Here is a 13,798-nt window from a genome sequence, read left to right as displayed (position 1 = left end):
CTCCCTGAGGCACACACCGTGTTGTTCCATCTTTCTGCATTATCCACCATGTATAACCTGGTCCTTGAGCAAAGACAATCCCACGGATGGGTTTGTCTGTACTCGAGGCAGGGTTGATCCATACTGTCTTTCCCAACAAACCTCTGACATGGGCCACTGGGGCTTTATCCCCATCTACTATATTAAGGAGCTCAGACTGAGCAGGACTCGCTCAGTTGGTGGAACCTCGAGTGTTAACTAACCAGGTAGCCTTTGCCAAATGCTGCTCCCAGTTTTTTAAAGACCCCCCACCCAATGCTTTTAAGGTGGTTTTTAACAATCCATTATACCTTTCCACTTTCCCTGCAGCAGGTGCATGATAGGGGATATGGTATATCCACTTGATGCCATGTTCCCTAGCCCAAGTATTAATAAGATTGTTTTTAAAATGAGTCCCATTATCCGACTCAATTCTCTCGGGAGTACCGTGCCTCCAAAGGACCTGCTTTTCAAGGCCCACGATAGTGTTACGGGCTGTAGCATGAGACACAGGATAGGTTTCCAACCATCCAGTGGTGGCTTCCACCATGGTTAGTACATAGCGCTTGCCCTGGCGGGTTTGAGGCAGTGTGATGTAATCAATCTGCCAGGCCTCCCCGTATTTGTACTTAGACCACCGCCCCCCATAACAGAGGGGCTTCACCCGCTTGGCCTGCTTGATGGCAGCGCACGTCTCACAGTCACGAATAACCTGAGAGATACTGTCCATGGTTAGATCCACCCCTCGGTCTCGTGCCCACTTATAGGTGGCATCTCTATCCTGGTGGCCTGAGGCATCATGGGCCCATCGTGCTAAGAATAACTCTCCCTTATGCTCCCAGTCGAGATCTATCTTCAACTCCCCTATCTTTGCAGCCTGATGTACTTGCTGGTTGTTTTGCTGCTCTTCTTTAGCTCTACTTCTGGGGACATGGGCATCTACATGGCGAACCTTCACAGGTAACTTCTCTAACCGAGTAGCGATATCTTTCCACTCTTCCGCAGCCCAAATTGGTTTTCCTCTTCGCTGCCAGTTCACCTCTTTCCATCTCTTCAGCCATCCCCATAGAGCGTTGGCTACCATCCAAGAATCGGTATACAAATAGAGCCTTGGCCACTTCTCTCTCTCTGCAATACCTAGGGCCAGTTGAATAGCTTTGATTTCAGCAAATTGACTGGATTCGCCTTCTCCTTCAGTAGCCTCTGCAACTCGTCGAGTGGGACTCCATACAGCTGCTTTCCACCTCCGTTTCATCCCTATGACGCGACAAGAACCATCGGTGAATAAAGCGTAACATGTTTCTTCTGCTGGTAACTGATTGTATGGCGGAGCTTCCTCAACCCGGGTCACTGGCTCTTGTTCCTCATCCGCGACACTAAAGCTTTCACCTTCGGGCCAATTTGTAATTATTTCCAGGATCCCAGGGCGATTTAACTTCCCAATTCGAGCGCGCTGCGTAATGAGGGCAATCCACTTACTCCAAGTAGCATTGGTGGCATGGTGGGTAGAGGGAACCTTTCCTCTGAACATCCATCCCAGCACCGGTAGTCAGGGTGCCAGAAGGAGTTGTGCCTCTGTACCAATCACCTCCGAGGCGGCTTGGACTCCTTCATAGGTGGCCAAGATTTCTTTTTCTGTTGGGGTATAGTTATCTTCAGACCCCCTGTAGCTCCGACTCCAAAATCCCAGTGGTCAGCCTCGGGTCTCGCCAGGCAGCTTTTGCCAAAGGCTCCAGGACAGACCATGGCTCCCGGCTGCAGAGTAGAGCACGTTCTTCACATCTGGTCCCGTCCTGACTGGACCAAGGGCTACAGCATGAGCAATCTCCTGCTTGATCTGGACGAAAGCTTACTGCTGCTCAGGGCCCCAGTGGAAGTTGTTCTTTTTGTGGGTAACCAGATAAAGGGGTCTCGCAATCTGACTATACTCAGGGATGTGCATCCTCCAGAAACCTATAGCACCTAAGAAAGCTTGTGTTTCCTTCTTATCAGTTGGTGGGGACATAGCAGTGATTTTGTTAATAACATCCGCAGGAATCTGACGCCGTCCATCTTGCCACTTCACCCCCAAGAACTGAATTTCTCGGGCAGGTCCCTTGACTTTGCTCTTCTTAATGGCAAATCCAGCTTCCAAGAGAATATGAATTATCTTCTCTCCTTTCTCGAACACTTCTATTACCGTGCTCCCCCAAACAATGATATCATCAATATATTGTAAATGTTCTGGAGCCTCACCCTCTTCTAGTGCAGCCTGGATCAGTCCATGACAGATGGTAGGACTGTGTTTCCACCCCTGGGGCAGTCGGTTCCAGGTATACTGCACTCCCCTCCATGTAAAAGCAAACTGAGGCTTGCATTCTGCTGCCAGAGGGATGGAGAAAAACGCGTTAGCAATATCGATGGTCGCGTACCACTTTGCTGCCTTGGACTCCAGCTCGTACTGCAGTTCCAGTATGTCCGGTACAGCCGCACTCAGTGGTGGAGTCACTTCATTCAAGGCATGATAGTCCACAGTCAGTCTCCATTCTCCGTCAGATTTTCGCACAGGCCAGATAGGGCTGTTGAAGGGTGAGTGGGTTTTACTGACCACCCCTTGGCTCTCCAGCTCTCGGATCATCTTGTGGATGGGGATCACGGCATCTCGATTCGTTCCGGTACTGCCTGCGGTGCACTGTTGAGGTGGCAATTGGCACTCGTTGCTCCTCTACTTTCAAGAGTCCTACTGCAGATGGGTTCTCTGATAGTCCAGACAAGGTATTCAATTGTTTAATACCCTCTATCTCCACTGCAGCTATTCCAAAAGCCCACCTGAATCCCTTAGGATCTTTGTAATAGCCATTCCGGAGGAAGTCTGTCGACGGAAGGGAACCAGGACATCAGTTTGATCATCACAGGCTCAATTTTATTGATCAGTACGGAGGGTTAAATACAGTTAATAATGAGCTTCATACATATTGCAAAAGTTGAGCTCAGGATTGGTCAGCTTGCATATCAGCACCTACGCCTACTTCTACATTCCTATGGTTCTACTTTTGATACTTTCTACATATTCTCAGGATATATTCAGGACTAATCTCAACTCCCTATCCTCATGTTGCAGCAAGGTCACTGCTGACTCTCCCTTTCAGCTTGCTGACTGCTGACTTTTCTCCTTCAGCTTAACCAGTGGCATTATGTCAGTGTGGCCTTTCTCAGCTAACCAATTATTAATAATGCTCTCCACATTTCCCCCGTTTTCTTCTTGTGCAAGGAGATTAGTTTGCCATGTTTTTGCTATTGTACGGCTGACCATGTTTTGAATACAGTTAAAGATACAAGGCAAAATAAGCAAAAACAGTAAAATTGCACCCAGCAATCCTATAGCATAGATCACAAGGTTCCTCAGCCACAGTCCAAGTCCTAAGCCTTTAAGCTATTCGTCAATTCCTAAACCATCTTCTTCCTTAAGTTTGTGAAGTCCCTGTTGCAGTTCTTTTATCTTAGTGTGAATGGACACCGAATGATCGGACAGATTCATGCAACACATTCCCTCAAACTCTTCACATCCATGCCCTTGTGCTAAGAGCAAAAAATCTACAGCAGCTCTGTTTTGCAAAACAGCATGGTTAACACTTTGCACATCTGCAGTTAACATGTCTAGAATTTGTGATGTCTTGTTCAGCTCATCCCTTGCCCAGCATCCTAATTGTTTTGCTAAATTCATGGCTTTATTGGCAGATCCTCCTGGTAAGATAGTTGAAACCACCACCGGTTTGAATGTGCCCCAAAACCGTGGATCTCCTATCTTGCTGCAGTCTAAGTCATGTATGCTACGTTTTCTCCTGTTTGAATTTTGACTCAGCTGCATTAGCAAGGACACATTAGGATGAAACAGTGACAATTTTCCCAAAAAACAGGGTCCACCCTGTGGTTTAGCTGGTATACCATTCCATGCCCTGTCTCCACAAATCAAAAATATTCCTGTGGGTAATTTCATTGGTGCTGTGATATTTGTGCCGTTACATTGACTGTAATGCTGTGGAGAGAATTCACTCACATTCAGGGATGAATCTAGGGTGGCCCATGTTTCTTTAGGTTGGTTTAAATTCTGAGCACCCAAAAGTTTGAAGCTAAACCATCCACCAGCTGTAGTGTTAGATATGCTGGCATTTGTACTTCCAAAAAGATCCAATTCTTCAGGAGGAGAGTGCAAAGAGGTGTTAAGTGATTGGATTAGTAAGCATTGATGATAGCCATCACTCTGACCTGCAGTATACCCTTGTTGCACCGGCAATGTGATGTTTGACATGTTAGACATACATAAGGTTTGATTGTTTATCAAACTGCAAAATTCTCCCGGAGACCACACCGGAAGTCCCACCAGGCATGTTCGAAATGGGTTAGTGACTCCTCCAAGACTAAGACAAAGTGATGATTGGTTAGTTTGATTAGCAAGCGTTACCCATAAATTTTCCCTTGGTTGACTAAAGTGTGTTACTCCTACTGCTTCACTTGCTACAGCATTGAGCAGTATAACAAAAACAAACCTCATTTTTCTTTCTGCTTGCTTTGCTTCTCCTTTTCTTCCTTCTGCTTACGTTGTTTTTTCTTTCTTCGCTGTCTTTTCCCTGGTTTGCTAGATTGTCTATTGTAAGGCTGAGTCAATTCTTGAATATACTGATCTAATTCTAAATCAGCATCCTTGCTCACAAGTATAGCACGAGGTAAGTTTGAAGGCAAATCAGCTTTGCAGCGAGCTGCTATGATGCGTGAGGCTTTAGTAATTTCAAATATTCTAAGGTTTTCCTGCAACTTCCACCTAAGATATGCTATAACCACTTGTTCTGCACTCTCAAAGAGCTGTAATCCTGTCCGTCCTGGCAGGCCAGTACTTTGTTCAAGAGCTCTAACCCAGATATGATTTCGAATCCACTTTCCAAAACAAGATGTACACCATAAATATCCCAATGACTTCTGTGAATACCAATAAACCTGATTACAATCTGCACAATGCAAAGCTACCCATGCATAGCATTTATCTTTATCCTTTTTGCAAACATAACAAGGAAGCGAATGTAAGTAAGGACCAGTATAAAATTGTGTTTCTTCAACCCAATGCAACCAATTCAATGGTGGTGATCGCAAAGCCTCTTCAGCCTTTTTACTATATGAGGCTAACAGCTCAAGGTCTTTCTTTAACACAAGGTGTATCTTATTTCGTAATCGTAGTTCTTGTTCGTTATCCTCCTCAACAACTATATCCTCCCGAGGGTCCCACAACAGTAAAATTGTTCTAATCATAGAAAATTAATTAGCAATCACTGATACCCCTATTCAAATGAGACCGTTCCCTTTTTTGCCTTCTTTTTCTTATCTGTCTTCAATCTTGCGGCTCCTAATTTCACTGGTCCTGCCACTTTCAAACTTAATTTTTGCAACTTATCAATGCAGCAATCTAATGCTCTATCAGGATCCCCTTGGAAGGATCCTACAACTGAATGCTGTGTTAAAGGCACTAATTTCCTACACCTTATAGAAACTATACGTGATTTACTTTGAACCCTAATTCTATCTACAATACATTGTATTTCCCATCGATAATAAGCAAGAACCTTCTGTTCAGGAGACTCATAAAGATTTAAAGCTATATATGCGTTTTGCCCCGTTTGTCTCCTTAATTCATCTTGCCAGCTTTTTCCCCACGTATGCTCGTGTTCACAAGTATGACACCACAAATCCCGTAATAATGATTGTTCTATCCAAAAAGTTCTTTTACAACCCCCACAACGTAGAGCTATCCAGGCAGCACAATGTGGATTGTGACAGTCAAGGCAATGTAGTTTCGCTGGATCTGTTAAGTGAAAAGTTGATAATGAGTCAATGAAACCAATCAGCTCCTGGGCTGTCCGGTAGTGATGTGTCAGTGCTCTGTCCACCGCTTCCGAGTACCCCTTCAATTGAAACAGTAGTGGTTGTAGGACTAGAAGCAGTTTCTTCCCCAGCCGCTCCTTGTCCTCCTCCATAAGGCGATCCACCAGAGGCTGCATCAAAAACAGGTTTAGTCCACTTAGCAGGCACTCACAAAGGCCCTGTAGGTGAGGAAACACAAAGATACCCCCGACCCCAATATAATACTTTTGCAGGTTTTTCCCATAATCCTGTACTTGGGTTCTTATACTTAACCCAGACCTCTGTTTCCTTAGTATTTTCCTGACCTGACCTTGGATGATGTTTCATTGCAGGGGGGGTATCATCTTCCCCAAAAATGCATAAATGATTAATCACATATAAAACCTTAGCCAAACATGCTTGTGGGTCTGTCAAATCTTCATGTTTTTCAATATACTGCTTAAGGGTAACATTTGCTCTTTCTCGTAAAGCTTTCCTTAACTGTATCAGTAACTCATACAATCGTTTATTGTTCACTTCCTTAATTGCTGCTTCCTCTATTCGTTTGACTACTCCTTCAACATACATAGAGTCTGTGACCACATTTAAAGGCTCCTGTAAGTTGGACACCGCCCATACTACTGCTAACAATTCCAAAGTTTGTAAGCTATCTGCAGGGTCTGCTGTGAGGAGTTGATGCTTCCATTGTCCTTGTTCTTGCCAGGTAACAGCAGCATGCCTTGATTTCTTTCCTGCATCTGTAAAAACTGTAATAGCTCCTTCTATGGGGTTTTCTTCTCTTAAAGGTCGAGTGATCCAGTTCCATTCTGTCATCCATTGCTAAACTCTAGGCACTAATTTACTAGTCTCTACTTTAGCAGGTGACATCAATAATGCTTCTTGTAAATTCTTTGAATTTATCAAGTACCAGTCCAAGGTTTCTTTTTCCATAGGCAATCTAATAGTAGCAGGTTCTCTACCATCCACTTCAAGAATTCTGAGACACCCCTTTTTGATTAATGCAGCCAATTGTTCAATTTTTGAAGATATTGTTTTCTTGTGCTGTAGTGGTGGTGATAACCATTCCAATACCCGTATCTCCCCCGTTTTCTTTTGCAACTGAGAGAGAGCACCAAGCAAGTGGCAAGGGCTATTCCAGATAGTAAGGTCAATGGGGTGGTCGAGTTGTCGACGAGACACATACCCTTGCTGTACACAGTTACTAATTTGCTGCAAGGCAAGATGATGCTCCTTTGTCAGGTGTACAGGAGTAGTAGGGTCCACACCTTTTAACAAGGGCTGTAGGGCTTCTAATAAATGATTTGGTATTCCCACAATAGGCTTCAGCCACTGTAAGTCTCCCAGCAACTTCTGTGCATCATGTAGAGTTTTAATGTCCAATTGTAATTCCAATTTTTGTGGTATCACTATTTGATCCGTCAAAGTCCATCCCAAATATTTCCAGGGCTTTGTAGTCTGAATTTTCTCTGCAGCAATAACAAGTGAATATGCAGCAAGAGTATTTTTAATGGTGTTAATCTGTAAAGAGGAGAATGGCTGTTGCTGTGCAAACAAAATATCGTCCATGTAATGATATATTATAGTTGCTGGCCATTTACGACGTAGTGGCTGTAATGCTGCATCAACATAAAGCTGACATAAAGTGGGAGAGTCGCGCATGCCCTGCGGAAGAGATGTCCATTCAAATCTTTTATCTGGTTCCCCACGATTTATTGCTGGTAAAGTAAAAGCAAATCTCTTCATGTCATCAGGATGCAGGCCAATAGTGAAAAAACAATCCTTTAGGTCAATAATTAAAAGTGGCCAGTGTTCTGGAATCATAGCTGGATTTGGAAGACCAGGCTGTAAGGCCCCCATTGGTTCCATTTGGTCATTTACAGCCCTCAAATCATGTATCAAACGATATTTCCCTGATTTCTTTTTGATTACAAAAATAGGTGTATTCCAAGGGCTTGTGGACAGTCGCAGGTGTCCCTTTGTATATTGTTCCTGTACCAATTCATGGGCATGCATAAGACTCTCCCCTTTTAATGGCCATTGCTTAACCATCACCGGTGTATCCGTTTTCCAGGTGAGTGGAATGGGGAAAGTCCAAGCAATGGCAATTACCCCAAAGGGTGCTGATTAGTTAAGACCACTCCCAATTGTGTTAAAATGTCCCTTCCAATTAAACAGGAAACTGTAGAAGGCAGTTGAACAATTGAAAACACAGCAGATATTTGTTGATTCTCAATGCACACAGATAAAGACGGCGACCTGCTTGCCAATGTAAATCCTCCCACTCCTGTGAGCATGTTTGATGAGGGAAATAGAGGCCAATGTTGTGGCCAGGCTTCTGGAGAAATGATGCTAGTATCTGCTCCTGTATCCAATAATCCATAAAGGGTTATGCTTTGATGCCCATAGGTAATTTCAACCTTTTGTTTTGGTCTATTTTGTAAATCCACAGTTAAAAGTGTAACACCAGTAGAGCCAAAACCTTTTTCATCTCGTGCTTGCCCAGTAAATGATTGTATTCCTGATGTCATTTGTGACAGTGGTACCAATTGTGCAATGCGTTGTCCTTTTGTAATTTTAATCGGAGGATAAAGGGTGTAAGCCATAATTTGTATTTCCCCTGTAAAGTCCGCATCGATAACACCAGGCAAAACAAATAATCCCAACATAGTTATAGAGGAACGTCCCAGCAATAATGCTCCACATGTTTGTCCATTTAGTATAAGAGGACCCTTTATTCCAGTGGGTATCCTCTCAGGCTGGTTTGTCATTAGTGTGACGTCTACTGCTGCTGATAAGTCCAAGCCGAGGCTCCTGGTTGTTGCGGGTTGCAGACAGGAGGTAGCAGCGATGTCACGGCAGCAGCTGGTGTCTCCGATGTCACGGCTGCAACTTGTGTCTGTCCCTCATTGCCGCATCGGTAACACTTGATGAATGGTCTCGAGCCTCCTTACGTGACTGCCAGTGAGCCGCTTTGGAGAGGAGCAAGAGCAACTAACACCTGATTTTGAGTAGACTATGCTTTTGCAACCCTAATCCTAATTCCTTTAAGGCTTCTGCTATAAATGTCTGTGAAGCTGTTGGCATTAATGCCATTCACTCTAATGCTTCCTCAATAGTCCAGTTTGCCCCTAAAGTAGCTAACACTCTTTGGGTTGCTGGATTGCTATTTTGCAAAGCACACCTGCTTCAATAGCGCCCTGCAACACCAGCCCGATCTATAGCAATAGCTGCTCTATCAATAAAATTTCCAAATGATTCTTCCCTTCCTTGCTTAATACCCATATAAGCCGGTAACCCTCCTGGCTCTTTAACCATATCTATTGCAGCACGCACCAACCTCATAGACTCTCTAAGTTTATCAGCTCCCGATATCATCTGTGCCTCTGTACGTAAGAATGCCTCTAAGCCCATCAGCTCCTTTACTGTTACTCCATGTAATTGGTCATGTGCATTAAACAATAACTGCTGATGCTGAGTGAATATCAACCGAACTATTCCTCTTAAATCATTAGGACATAAAACCTGAGTATTAAAAAGATAATCTAACATTTGCTTAACAGGTTCACTTTTTACTCCAAACTGGCTAACCGTAGAACGTAGCTGAGTTAACAGCTTCCAATCTAAGGGAGTATATTCTGCTATATTATGCGTAAGGTTCCCCTGTGCATCATACTGTGGTGTGTATGTAACTGGACATGCAAGACTAGAAGCTATTTCCACCGCCTCACCATCCCCCATTTGCATTACTTCTTTCGCCAAAGCAGCCCAAGCTTCCCTCCTCTGTTTAGCCATCTCCCCCCATGGATCACGGTGTGCCCTGGGATGGGATCTGGCCCTTTAAGGGTGCTATGCTGCTGGCGCTTCGGTGCAGACACCGAGGTTTCGCGCGGGGGGGGCAGTGAAGCAGAGGCTGGCTCGCGCGGGGGAAGCGGGAGCCCCCCCTCCCCCGCTGGAGCTGACAGTGAAACCGGAGCCGGCTCACGCGGAGCCAGCCTGCGCGGGGCAATCCGCCCCCCCGCTGGAGCCGGCTCGGGCGGGGGAAGCGACCCCCCTGCTGAAGCTGTAATGGGAGCCGACTCACTGAGGGGAAGCGGCGGAGGCAAAGCTGGCGGCGGAGGCAAAGCTGGCTTGCTCCCACCCCCACCATCCGACTCGCCCTCCCCCTCTGACAGGAAAGGTGCAGACGGTTCCACTGCGCCTATAGAGAAATCCTCCACACCACTTTGCTGGGGACTCTTAGGCATAAGTACCTTAGTTACAGAAGGTGCCAGGGGATCATCTTCACAACCATACCCTATATTCCTCTTATGAGCTTCTGTTGCCCTTTCTGCTGCCTTTCTCTCAGAGACCTGCTGGAGTAACGTGTTATACACCACCCGCCATAACTTCCCGAATTTCTTTGCTGACTTATCATCGTCTAGTACTGTATCCCACAATATTTCCCCAAACTTTCTCCACTCTGATAACTCATGAACTGTATGAGGATTAGAAAAGATACCCTTAGCATGGCCATAAGCTAATAACCCTGGTAACTCTTTTTTTAAATCTATCCCTTTCATCCCACGCCGCTCTAAATAGGCGGTAAATAAATCATATGCCGCTTGCCTATCCATACCTATTAATCAGCGCGCGCTGTTGCAGCTCTCCAGGCTCCGGCGGACACGTATTGGCTTAAGTCACAGTTGTGAACCTTAAGGGTGCTTCAAATTCCGGCACCGTCCCGGCTGCTGGGACCCAAACCCAACTTCCTCGACCGTGGCATAATCCCTTTTTCTTTTAATCCGAGAAAAAGGGCAGAGATTCGGTTATGCCCGCATTCTCCACCATTTGTCGACGGAAGGGAACCAGGACATCAGTTTGATCATCACAGGCTCAATTTTATTGATCAGTACGGCGGGTTAAATACAGTTAATAATGAGCTTCATACATATTGCAAAAGTTGAGCTCAGGATTGGTCAGCTTACATATCAGCACCTACGCCTACTTCTACATTCCTATGGTTCTACTTTTGATACTTTCTACATATTCTCAGGATATATTCAGGACTAATCTCAACTCCCTATCCTCATGTTGCAGCAAGGTCACTGCTGACTCTCCCTTTCAGCTTGCTGACTGCTGACTTTTCTCCTTCAGCTTAACCAGTGGCATTATGTCAGTGTGGCCTTTCTCAGCTAACCAATTATTAATAATGCTCTCCACCGAAGTCTATGCCCAAAATACACGGAGCCTCTGGACCAGTCACAATCGGATGTTCCTGCCACTCCTTCCCAGTCAAGCTCACCTCAGCTTCCAACAAAGTCAACTGTTGTGATCCCCCCGTCACTCCAGCAATGGAAACAGGTTCTGTCCCCACGTGTTCCGATGGCATTAGGGTACACTGTGATCCAGTGTCAACCAATGCTTCATAGTCTTGTGGCTCTGATGTGCCAGGCCATCTGATCCACACCTTCCAAAAAACCCAGTTTTCCCGTGCCTCTTCCTGGCTAGAGGCAGGGCCCCTCTAAGCCAGATTGTCCTTCTTTCCTTGGGCGTATGCCTTAGAAGTTCCTTCAAGGGGATCGGACATGTCATCGTCATCAGCATACTTAACATCTCGTCTACGAGTGACTGGAGCTGCTATTGTTTTGGTGATACTTTCTCTTTTCTTCAAATCACGCACCCGTTGTGCCAAAGCAGCGGTGGGTTTTCCACCCCATCTCCTCATGTCTTCTCCAGACTCACGCAGAAAGACCCATAACTCAGCCCGTGGGGTGAACCTTCTCTCCCCATCAAAGGAGCGCCAGGTTGGACACCAGGGCCTCTAATTTGTACAGCTGAGATTTGAATAAGGTCCTCCTTAATCTCTTCCCGGAGTTTCTTATGATTCTCCTCTATTTTGTCCTCCAGTTTCTGCAGTCGGGTTTCCACTGCTGCAATTCTGGCATGAGTTGGGCCATGCACAGCATCTGCATACGCTCGAAGCTTCTTCGCCATATTGAGCACAGTCTTATATGTATCCCACTTCATTATTGCTAGGGCAGAAGCGTATTCTGGTGGCCCAAGTCGCACAAGTTTCCTCCACATTACAGGTGTGCATGGTACCAGGTCCGGATTCCTAGTTGTTGTATCATCTGAGAAAATGAGCTCTGCCACCGCCATCTCTCTCAGGTGTTGGATCCCCTGTTCTATGGTCTTCCACCGTGTCTGCTGTGTATAGAGATCATCTGCACATAAGTATCTTTGTGCTACACTATCCAGGACCCGTTCCCAGAGGCTGTGAGGGCTAGCCCGGCTCATCACACCTTGATCGATGACAGGATCATGTGACAGGGATCCCAAATGCCTCGCTTCAGTACCATCCAAAATCGTAACCTCCCCTGCAGCATCCCAAAGGCGGACTAACCAACTAATTATAGATTCGTCAGGTTGTCGTCTGTAATCCTTTCTTAGGCCTCTGAGGTCCTTCAGAGAAAAGGAGTCAATATTAGCTCCAAATTCTGTGCCCCTTGATGTGGCCTCTGATTTTGGTGAGGGTCCTTCTCCTGCATCATCATCATCATCCTCCACCTTTCGATCGGTCTTGCCTTTACACTTTCCACCTCTTGTATTAGCTGCAACAGCCATGGTTTGGGGCCTATTGTCTGATTCAGCTGCTAGCCTGGAGCCTGGGATGTTAGCTGCAGCCTGGGTCACTGGGATAGTAACTAACTTATCTCCCTGTTCCCTTTCTGCTATCTGCTGCTCCACAGTATCTAGCAGAGTACAGTAAACAAACGCCAAGGCCCAGCTCACTGCAGTAACCCTTTCCTCCTTAGTATTACCATGGCACTTCTCCCTCAAATACTTTGCCACCTCGACTGGGTACTGAATTTCATCAGATGCAAAGTCTCAGTCTATAGGATCAGAAAATTCCTTTAAAGTCTGGCCCATATCCTCCCATTTCCCACTCCAGTCAAGATTTTTCCTGCTTTGTTTTACTCCTGAATCAGCAGTCTCTCTAACCCCTCTAGAAATCTCAGCTTTCATTTTATATACACTCCAGACAGTATAGAAAAGGCTTAATAAATTAAATGCCAGAAAGATGGTTTCCTTTAAGCTCAGGGGAAATTCAATATTTTCTAATAGAGATATCAACAATTTGGAGGAGAAGAACGAAGACAAAAGCTGAAAAGCCCCTTCCCCTTCTCCCCAGACAAACTGAGTACACAGCCATAAAAACAATCCATACATTCCTGAAACAAAGTCCAGCATTTTTATAAACCTCCGACAAATCATCACACATAAGACCAGCCCAATGACTATTCTGGTTAGTGCCCCCTGCTTACAAGAGCTACTTATTAGGGACAACACCAGAGCTATTTCTGGGTAAGGAAATAACCCTAGGGACCACAAAGGTATTAAAACTTAAAAAACCCCCAGGGACCAGAAATACCGGCAAGCTTCCACCCCAAATGACATTATGAATTACCAATATGCCCACAAAACAACCAAAACCAAAATATTATTGTTATAGGTTTTTTTTCCACTGTCTTTGGCCTCCATTTCCCCGCCAATGCACCAAAAAAGTATACTGTCCTGGTTTAGAACAAATTAGGGGAAATCTCCAAAAGGGAGCCCCCCAAAAAAACAAACCTCCAACCACCCCTCCCCCAGTACCGGGTTCGGGAAGGAATTTCTCAGAGGAGCAAAGTGGAAAACAAAACCTATTTATTGACAAGTAACAAAAGAACACTCCCCAACACAAGAAAAGAAAAGAAACCAGGCAGTGTTGTGGAGAGCGCTGAGCTTCTCTCGCAGACTCTGGGGGGGGCCTGGACGTCTCAGGTCAGGTCCGGAGCCGGTCCAGTATCTTCAGGGGAGGGTAAGAAAGAGGGAACGAAAGAAAAGAAAAAACAGCGCAGAAAGCAGAAAG

This window comes from Melospiza melodia, unplaced genomic scaffold (assembly GCF_035770615.1).
Source record: "Melospiza melodia melodia isolate bMelMel2 unplaced genomic scaffold, bMelMel2.pri scaffold_18, whole genome shotgun sequence".
Taxonomy (NCBI): Eukaryota; Metazoa; Chordata; class Aves; order Passeriformes; family Passerellidae; genus Melospiza; species Melospiza melodia.
The sequence above is the reverse complement of the archived record's forward strand: the minus strand, read 5'-3'. Positions refer to the sequence as shown.